The following is a 10,705-nucleotide window of genomic DNA, read 5'->3' as shown; positions in this document are numbered from 1 at the left end:
TGAATTACCCATTTGTGTTCTTCTGGGTTCTGGTTAGCCTGTGCTGTTGTTTAGAGCTGTGAACCCAAGTGACATCCTCAGGGGTCATGACCTTAGCTGCTGCAGTGAGCCAACTACACCCTGCTTTTCCTCAGATTCACAAGATAGAAATACAGCACACACTCCTGCTTTTTTTGGTTTTGGTTTTGTTTTGTTCAGTTTTGCTGACTTTTACAGGGAGTGAGAGATTTAGAGTTCTGCCCAAATCCTGGAGGCTGGTTTGTACAAATTATACAAACCTATTACAAGGCAAGCACCTTGAAGTTTATTGGAATAGCTCTTTCTTTTGTTTTTAAATCAATCATGTTCACATGTTCTAACCTTGACATTTACAGTTTCCTGAGGCAGCGTTCTATAAAACATCATTTGAAGGGGACTGTCTTTTAGCTGTCTTAGTGATTTTCAGTTGGTGAGGTGTCTTGCTCAAGGTTCAGTAAGTGACCAGGTACATTAAAGTCTGCCGGTCATGATGGGTACAGCATTCAAGCCTTTTCTGGTTACACCTGCTCCTGGAATTTCAGCACCAAGCCCCAGGTTCGGAAAGACTCCTGTGTGCCTGGCTCTAACTAGTTTCACCTGTATGGTGGAACACGGAGACAATCTGAACAAGATCCCCCCACTCCTAGAAGATTTTGTTCTGGTACTTAAACTACTCCCTGCACCCTAGGCTTTCCTATCCTACTGCCAGGATCCCTCAGAGCCTATATAACTAAAATGGCTCCCCAAATGAGGACATGGAACAAGCAATATACAAATCCTCTATGCCAAGAACTAACTGTGACTGTTAAAATATAGACTAGCTGGTATTAACTTGCTACCCATTCTGCTTTTTGAAAAATTCTCATTATTTCTATAAGTTGTTACCCTATCTCCTCCAATCTCCCCAAACCACAGTCATCCACTTTTTTTTTTCAAATACTCAACACTGCTTTCCACCCTATTTCTTTTTTGTTTGTTTGTTTGTTTGTTTTTCAAGACAGGGTTTCTATTCTATGTGTAGCCCTACCTGTCCTGGAACTCACTTTGTAGACCAGGCTGGCCTAGAACTCAGAAATCTGCTTGCCTCTGCCTCCCAAGGGCTGGGATTAAAGGCATGTGCCACCACGCCTGGCTTCCACCCCATTTCTAAAACATCTAGGCTGTCAAGACTTCAGTGATGTGTGTTCTCATCAACCCACGTTTGGAATGCCGAGGCAGGAGGTGAATGAGTTTGGGGCCATCCTTGTCTCCTGAGGGGGGGAAAAACCGTAATCAAAACAAAACAAAACACCCTGGTTCACATAAATCAAACACCTTGAGTTGTCTGTACCTGAGCGGGTCTCGCTATATAGTCTATGTAGCTCACGCTGACCTTGAATGAAGAGCCCTGCCTTCCTTCTTAACTGCTGGGATTATGGGCTAAGGCAACCACATCCTGCTCTACATGTTAAGAATTAAGACACGGATCAAAGCAATCCCTGAGCAGTTGGCCAATTCTGAAGCCTTGGGAAGGGGGAGGGGCACACAAGAGGTGGCAAAGAAGGACCTGGGCATTGAAGGCTTTTCTGTAATCTGTTCAGTCCTCGGTGTTCTGCAATCCTCCTGTCCCCTGCACGACCTTCTGACAATAGTATTCAGTAAGACTGGTCACAAAGGGTGAGACTGAGAGCAGAGGTGTGGAGCTTCTGTAGTATTAAGGACATGAGGTCTCACTTGAGCCCAAATTTTGGAGCAATAACGACCAACCAGACCTCCAGAGCTCCCAGAGACTAAAGCACCAACCAAAGAGGACCCATGGCTCCAGATGAATATGTAGCAAAGGATGGCTTTATCTGGCATCAATGGGAGGGGAGGCCTTTGGTCCTGTGGAGGCTCAATGCCCCATCATAGGGAATGCTAGGGCAGTGAGGTGGGAGTGGGTGGGTCCCTGGGGGTGGACTCTCATGGAAGCAGGAAGGGGCATAGGAGGGAGGTTAGCGGAGGGGAAACCCAGAAAGGGGATAACAGTTGAAATGTAAATAAATAAAATATCCAATTAAAACAAATTTTTTTAAAAGGAAGTGAGGGATGGTGGTACATAGCTTATATTTTGGTGGCATGTATAAGGCCTTAAGACTTTGGTTTAATCTCCTGTTTTATTTGTTTATTTAAGGAAGAAAATGAAATTTGGGATTATGTGTACCCACATATAAAAATATTGTTCAGAAATTGACAACCAAGCAAAACTTCATGCTACCTAATGAGATAAAAGTGGGACACTTGTTCATCTAAATCCTTTCCCAGGAACGCCCCAACTTACTAAATGCCATTGGTCGGGTTCAAAGTCATGTTAAAAACAAAAAAGTGGGGTGTGGTAGCTCACATCTGTAATTCCAGCCAGCCCTCTGCACTTGGGAGCTGGAGGCAAGGGGGATCAGAAGTTTATAGTCAGTCTCAGCTACTTAGCAAGTTCAAAATCAGCCTGGACTATGTGAGATCATGTCAGAAGCAAACCAGAGAAAACGTGCTTTTCTTAAGGTACAGGCTTTATTGAGTGTCCGTGGACTAAGAATGCACCATGTGGCTCTAAGATAGGGATTTTGAAAAATCAATGCAGTCTGGCGGCTTCTGGAAGCTGCAGGAATATACCTTAAGTTAGGGGTTGAGGCAAGAGGACTTGAAGTGTTGGTGTTCTGACGCTGCTGGAGCCTGGCTTATGAGACAACAACAGGCCTAATAGGCTCACAGGAAGCTTGGATAGGTGGCCCCCACACAATGGATGGATGCCCATGATTACTGCCTGCCTTGTGCTGAGAAGTCATAGGAATTGTGGTAACTGAGACTTGACAGTGTTTGCATGCAGCCATAAAGTGGGAGACGTTAGCAGGTCCTGGTGACTTCCCTCACAAGACTCCCACGGGGCAATGTGTGTGCTGCTTTTGACACCCACTTCCTTTTCTGCAGAAACGCCCTCTCTTCTAATGTTGCCGACCTAGACACCCCCTCCTTTCTACCAGAGCTAGCTGCCTGCGCTGCTGCTTCAACCGCACCCACGAACTTCCTCAAATCTCTACAGCCCACACTGCAGCGTACTTTGCTGGATCTGGATCAGAAGAGGGGGTCTCAAAGTGCTGCGGGAGTGGGGGTGGGGTGGAGGACGCCCTGGAGGGCGTGGCGAAGACGAAGCCCCGCCCCGCGATCTGAGCTGGCTGCTCCGCAGAGGCCCACGTGAGCTGTTCCCCCGGCTTGCCCTTGGCAGTTCGCAGACCGGTGCAGCGGGGCTGGGGCGAGGGAGTGCCTGGGAACAGTCTGTGTGCTCCTGGCGCTGTGCCTTGCAGCTGGCGGGAGGGTGGGGTCGCCCTGCCCTGCTGGGAGCTGCTGACCGGAAAGCTGGTTGGGGATGGGAGCCCCTTGGCTCCCCCACTCCTGCCCAGAGTCTGGGGACCTTGAATGTGAGGTAGTCAGGCTCTGCATAGCATTACTATTTGGACCACAGGAAGACTCAGAGGCTCTTTTCTGTCTGCCCCCTGCCCTGTGACCTTTGCTAAGTCACTTGATCTGGGGCTTCAGTTTCCCCAATTGTCCTGAGGAGTTGAAGCTTGAAAGCGGCCGGGAAGGACACAGCATGTCATGTCACATTACATGTTCATCCATGCCCTCCCTCATCCCGGGGGTCTGGTGCCTAGTGCCAGCACTGTGCCAGTTAGGTGCTGAGGATCCAGAGTGGGCAATGAGGCCAGTTTGGTCTCAGCTTCCTCACCCAGCTACAAATTGGTTTCAGAGGTCATGAGAAAAGGCGAGGTCTATGACGTACTTCCTGTAGTCCCTGGCACAAAATGGGCTCCTAACCCAAGCTACTGGCTTCCGGCTGCACAGAGGGTTTGGAGACAACTGTTCCTCTGAGACTGGCCTGGTTTGGAAAAGTGGAAACAGACCTTGCAAGCTGGGTGTGCACAGCGCCGAGCAGGGCTCAGTTTCCACGTTGCTGGCTAGCCAAGAAGGAATGCAATTACTCAGTAAGCACACTCCCATTGATCCCTGCCTTAGCAAAAGCGTCTCAGTGTTGCTGTCAAATTTCCAATCCAACCCCTTTTAAAAAAGAAAGAGAGAGAGAGAGAGAGAGAGAGAGAGAGAGAGAGAGAGAGAGAGAGAGAGAGAAAAGAAAGAAAGAAAGAAAACCCAACGAACGGTTCATAGACGTTTCCCCCCTGAATTCACACTTTCTAATGAATAAGAAGAAAACAAGATTGGCCTACATCAGAGGTAATTTGTGTATCGGGATGAAATTACAAGCATTTAATGGCAGAGTTGGTAAAAACCACATAGGCTTCATCCGTCACTGTGGCTCTCAGCTCTAAGTCTGGAAACTAGTCATACTTTGTGCCTTAGCGATAATATAAAAAATACCACTGCCCCTGCTGCCGCTAGGTGGTCCTCAACAGCTGTTTCTGTTTTGATGTTGTAGACTCCTGTCGTGACCTTAGTTTCACCTTTTTCCTGTCAGTAGCCACTGTAAGGTCCTGTTGCTACAAGAATTAAGGGAAAACCCATTAGCAATGAGTTATAACCACACCCCTGACTTCTGCAGAATGTTGAGTAAATCAAACTTCTGTTCTTTCTGGAAAAAACCTGCAGCTGAAACTGGGATCAGGGCTAAAGAAACCCAGCTGGATTCTGTGTCTGCCTGCCGCTGGCAGTTTCTGTTTATCATACAACTTTTTTTTTTTTTTTTTTTTGAGGATGTGACTAGCTTTTCTAAGTCTAAGATGATGACATCCACAGTGGGATGCCTCACGTCTAAAAGACACAAGAACAGCTGATTGATTCTGACCCCTCTGCTCAATGCTGGTTGAAGTCAGCGGTCTGTTCACAGGTACTAACAGCCCCCAGAAAACAGTAGCTATTGGCTAGTGTTATCTATGAATAGTAACTTAAAGATGACTAAAACATGAAGAATTTCAGGGCTCAACATTTTCAATTAGCCCATTTTTTTAAATTTCATCTTTTAAAAAGTTGGTGAGTTAAGATGCTAATGTCTATGGCTCTTAAGATTGCTATAAAAGATCCAGTTGTCTGTCTTTGAACTCATTTTAGTCCACCAATTTTTTTTTAAACCAGGAGTACACACTATGCTACATCAGTATGGCATTATTATCAATATTCATTGAGAATGTTCTATATATGCACTTAGTGTGTGAATGTGTGTGATATTTCTATATGTATCTATACATTCACATCAGTGATATGTTTATATATAGCTACATCTATATATCAGTATCAATTACTCAGTATTTATGGGCTTGCCCCTCCCTCCTGCCCCCATTTCCTGCTTTCTGTAATATTGGGGATTGAACCCAGGACCTTGTTTATTCTATGCTAGTATTTGACCACTGAACCATACCCCATTACCGGTTTTTAAAAGTTTTTTTTTTTCCTGTAAAATTATGCTTACCACCTTGTGCTTGTATTAAAGCCAGGGACTTACTTCTTGGGCAAGTACTCTATCATTGAGCTGCAAGTCTTGGTAATTTATAATGTTCAAGAAACACAATTTGCCTTTTTATTTTTATTTTTTATTTTTTTACTTTAAAGGAAATCTAACAATGTTTTGGGGGTTTTACATAATTTCTTTATTTGAAAAAGAGGATGGAGATTTTTAATTTAAAGCATAGCAACCACTTGAGAAGCTGCTCATAAAATTGGTATCGAATGATGAGTTTTTAAACAAGGGTTTTTAGATTTCAGAAAATGAAACGTAATTTGTAGCTTTTCTTGTACCTTAAATAAATTTGAAAGGACAGGAAGTTACATTAACATGAACATGGGTGGGTAAAAGACATTAAGTAGGGTTTTGGCTAAACAGATCAAACAGTGACTTTCAGCACCAGGATTTTAGGTATGTAAGTGTGGTTGGGTTATCACTGCTCAGTTTACAAAAATTCAGTTCCTCTGTTCTCCATCTAGTTCTCCTGAGTTAGTTTGATTTGGATATTGCTTAATCCATTTAAGAAACAAGAAAGAAATTTATAACAGGGTGAAAGGAAGTATCCAAGTATTCTGAGTCAGTTCAGGACAGCAAGGTATTGGGGACACTAAACACACTCCCGGCCGTGCTGTGAACTGATACTGCAGTGTCAGTCTGCTGGGAGGAGAATCATGACTTTTCCACTGGCGGCTTCTTTCTGCCCTTTAACTCTTTCTAGGGCAGAAAAAAAGTGAACAAGCTAGAGATCACTCACTGATCACGTCCCAGTGCTGGGAAGAGGGAAGGGAGAAGATGGAGGAGAGAGTACAATCCGGTGGGAGATGTAGAGAAAGGAAAGCAATCATGGCGTCTTTAGTGTCAAAGGGAAAGCGGGCACTATGTGACATGTCAGAGGAGAAAAGCCACTGAGATCTAGAGGCAACGGAGTTGGTAAGGGAGACAGCAAGAGATAGGCATTCTAAGGAGGGGACAGTGAGGGAAAAGACTCCTGGAAAAAGAGTGCTTGTTCTTCCAGCACTGGTACCTACAGTGTTGGTTATTACAGGAGTGTGTGTGTGTGTGTGTGTGTGTGTGTGCGCGTGCGTGTGTGTGCTAGCACATATGGGGACAGTAGCTCTCATGCACGAGGAAGAGTTGAGAGATGGGCATAATGAAGAAGGAATCAAAGGACTTTGCTCAAGCCATGAGGATCAACTAATCAAGGCACATCACGGCAGCCATGACGCAGGCCACTAGCGCTTCAGTGGAAGTTGTCAACTCGTGGCTTAGTATCCATAGAGCAAGCAGACAGAAAATCAGCAGAAATGGAGAAACCCTAAATGTCCCCAACAATCAGCTTACCCTAAGCGTATTTTGGAGAATACTCCATGAACTAACAAACACCTTGGAGAATACACCTCCTTTTCAAGAGTAGATGAGAAGTTCACAGTTTGATCATATTAAGACATCAACAAATATAAATAATTGAGATCATTGAAATTATGTTCTCTGGACTAGGGAGGTATCTCAGTGGGTAAAAGTGCCTGTACTGAGATCTGACCGTCTGCATTCCATCCCTGGGACTCACATGATGGAAAGAGAAAATGATTCTGACGAGTCGTCCTCTGACTGCTAAGGCACTGAGGCACGGGCCCACCCGCACCCCACAATGGATCACACTATAAATTAATAATGATGTCTGGACAACTTTAAAATATTTGGAAATTAAGCTCAATGCCTCTGAATAATTAATGAGTTAGAGAAAGGGATAAAAGAAATCCAAAACTGTTTTGAGTTGGAATGCGAATGAAAATGCGCTCCGTTAGAGTGTGTGGGAATAAGCCACAGCAGAGATCAGATGATCATGTACAGCATTAAATGCTTATATTAGAAAAGATAAAGGTCCAAGGGCAATGATCTAAGCCAGTGTTTCTCAGCCTTCCTAATACTGCGAGCCTCTGATACAGTCCCTCATGTTATGGTGACTGCCCCTGCAACCATAAATTATTTCCAATGCTACTTCATAGATCTAATTTTGCTACTGTCACAAATCATAATATAAATATCTCTGCTTTGCTATGGTCTTAGGTGACCCCACAAGAGGGTTGCGACCCACAGGTTGAGAACCACTGTAAGAAAATAAAATAGAAGAACAAATTAAAACCCCATACCAGCTGGGCAGAGGTAGAACTGAAATCAAAAGTAGAAAAGTTATTAAAACCAAAAGCTGGTATTTGAAAGATAATATTCCTGAAAAAGAGGAAGTAGATGTAAACTTTAGACTGCAGACTGCCCTGGGGTGAGCCCCTGGGGTGGACCTGAAGTGGCTGCAGCTGCTCTAACCCTGAAGCTCTACCAGGGAGATCAAGATGCTCTGGGGATGCTGAGGAAAAGAGGCTGGCTAAGCTACAGATGCAACTTGGGATCCTGGCAACATAGCTTAACAGGAAGCGAAGCACAGGAAGCAGAAAGAAGTAATATCTTAGCCCAAGTTCTGGATCAGTCCTGGAGGAATAATCTCCTGTGAAATGTGTGGAAGCATCACCTGTCAATAAAAAGCTGATGGCCTATTAGCAAACGGCTGGAAATAGAAGGTGGGGGTTCTGAGAGAGAAATTTGAACTCTGGAAAAGAGTTAGGTAAGGGGAGATTCACCCTGGACTCTGAGGGAGTACCCAGCCATGTGACAGACATGGAATAGTATAAACTGGTTAATTGAGTTATGAGCTAGTGGGATACAATGCCTGCTATAAGGGCCAGTGGCACTTATTGGTATAGTCTCCATGTCATTATTTGGGAACTGGTGAGGACATAGAAAATCCCAGAGTAGTTACAGGTCCTGTCTACATTGTATAACTTAGCACTTGAAAAGACAGAGGAAAAAAATGAAAGTAGAAGCGAATTTCCTTATATAGGATGGTAAGTTATAATGACCATATAGTAGAAAGCTATGTGAACACTGTCCAGCAGAAATCCTGAAACAGGAAGCCGACAGAAAACACAGGTTATAGTCAACCTGCAAAGAATAATGGACTTGGAAGAAGATGATGATGATTGAACTAAAAATGTTTGGAGCCTGCTGTGGTGTCTCATGTGAGCCATCATCAAGCCATCATAGCACTTGGAAGGTTGAGACAGTCAAATTGCCAATTTGAAGCAAGGCCCAGATATACAGCGAGACCTTAGAACAAGTTTAAAAACCCTGAACAGCAAATGCAACAGCCAGAGAGAAGTTTAGAGGGCCAAAGTGATTGTAGAACAGAGTTTAGGATCAGATTAAGGGTTGGCTCTGTTGTTACAATGCCTTAAAAGTCAGCCTGTGCAGGGCGGTGGTGGCACATGCCTTTAATCCCAGCACTTGGGAGGCAGAGGCAGGCAGATTTCTGAGTTCAAGGCCAGCCTGGTCTACAGAGTGAGTTCCAGGACAGCCAGGGCTATGCAGAGAAACCCTGTCTCAAAAAAATAAAAATAAACAAACAAACAAAAAAAACCAACAACAAAAAAGTAAACCTGTTATACAAAACGGACAGCAGCAAACCATGAAGTGGGAGACATCACTATAGTCCCCACAGATGTTAAAATAATGAAACAATATTATTGGCAATTTCTAAATGTCAGTAAAATTGATAACTTAGCTAGAAAGGACATAAGTCCTTGGAAGAATTCAAGGGAATCTCAGTAACTTAAAACCTTTACTCAAGGAAAAGTGTGATGGCTTTCAGCAGCCCACACCTGAACAGCACGATTAATATTTGAGAAGTCATACCAGTGCTGCACAAACTTTCCCAGAGACAGGAAATGAGAGAACCCTTACCATCCACACTTACAAGGGTACCGTGGTCTCCAGAGCCAAGGACTCAACTAGGTGGGAAAAAAAGCTTTACTTACAAACTGTTTTCTTGTTACCTTGTAAACAATCTATCACAACAGCTACTTATCTATTTGTACAGCATTCACATCACATTACGTATTTGATAAGTGCTCAGGAGGTGATTTGTGGTAGATAGAAGAATGAATGTAGGCTAGTCACAAATAGCTATTTGTAATAGACCTAAGAAGATGCAGATCTTGGGCTCTGTAGAGTGCACTGGGTTTAGCCCTCTATGGTAGGGACCTGAACTCCAAGGGTCAGCTGGGTTAGTAAATAATCTCCATTCTATAGAAAGTAAGAAGGAAGTCACTACCGGATGAGCTTAGCGGCTCGAATGCAAGATTGGTTCAGTATCCCTGAGTCAGCCAATTTTATGTATCATTTCATCAGACTAAAGAAAAAAAAATATCATCTCAATAGATCGAGATAAAGTATTTCATAATCATCTATCATTTCCTGGAAAAACTTTCAGAAAACAAGCAATGAAAGAAAAGTTTCTCCATTTGATAAAAGGTACTTATTTAAAAATAACCTCACCACTAACATTATAAGTAAAAATGAAATATTGAATGGTCCCCCCTGAGATCATAACAAAGGAACAATGTTGTCTTCACCATTATTGTATTTATTTTGTGTGTATGTGAGTATGTATGTATGCATGTGTGCACATACATTACCTTCTGAGACATTTTGCTGGCCCTTTTGACATTAGCATTGAACACTGTCAGGGATAGCCTACCTAATACATTAAGGCAAGAAACAGAAAAAGAAGGCATATACACTGGAATATAAAAGTCTAATCTAAATGACTTTATTCACATATAGCATGATATCTATGTGGAAAATTTAAAGGATACAAAAAGCTGATGATAACTACTACTGAATGCTCAGATAAACAAGGCCGTGGGTTCAATATACGAAAGTTAACTTTCAACACTGACAGCAAGCGCTGAACTGGAACATTTATAAAAACACTATGACAGTTGAATTCAAATAATTTAAATTTCTGTGGAGAAAACTAATGAAATATGTGCAGAATTTATGAGCCAAAAACTCTTAAAATATTAATAATAGAAATAAAAGTTAACAAAAACTACTGGTTGCATACACATAGTTTGGAAGACTGGTTATTATTAAATGCCATTGCTGCTGAGTTAGTGTATAGATTCAGTGAGAATTCAGGAAAGACAGTCTGTTTGGCTTTGCTTGTGGAAGTGGTCATGTTGCTTCTAATATGTGCACAGAGAAGTGAGGGAAGACAGAAGAAAATTGAAAAAAGAAAGAAAGGAAGGAAAGAAGCAAGGAAGGAAGAAAGAAAGAAAGAACAATCATTCCCCCCAAAACAGACCAAACCCCCTAAACCAAAAAAAAAAA

Source organism: Mus pahari, chromosome 2 (genome assembly GCF_900095145.1).
Source record: "Mus pahari chromosome 2, PAHARI_EIJ_v1.1, whole genome shotgun sequence".
Classification (NCBI taxonomy): domain Eukaryota; kingdom Metazoa; phylum Chordata; class Mammalia; order Rodentia; family Muridae; genus Mus; species Mus pahari.
The sequence above is the reverse complement of the archived record's forward strand: the minus strand, read 5'-3'. Positions refer to the sequence as shown.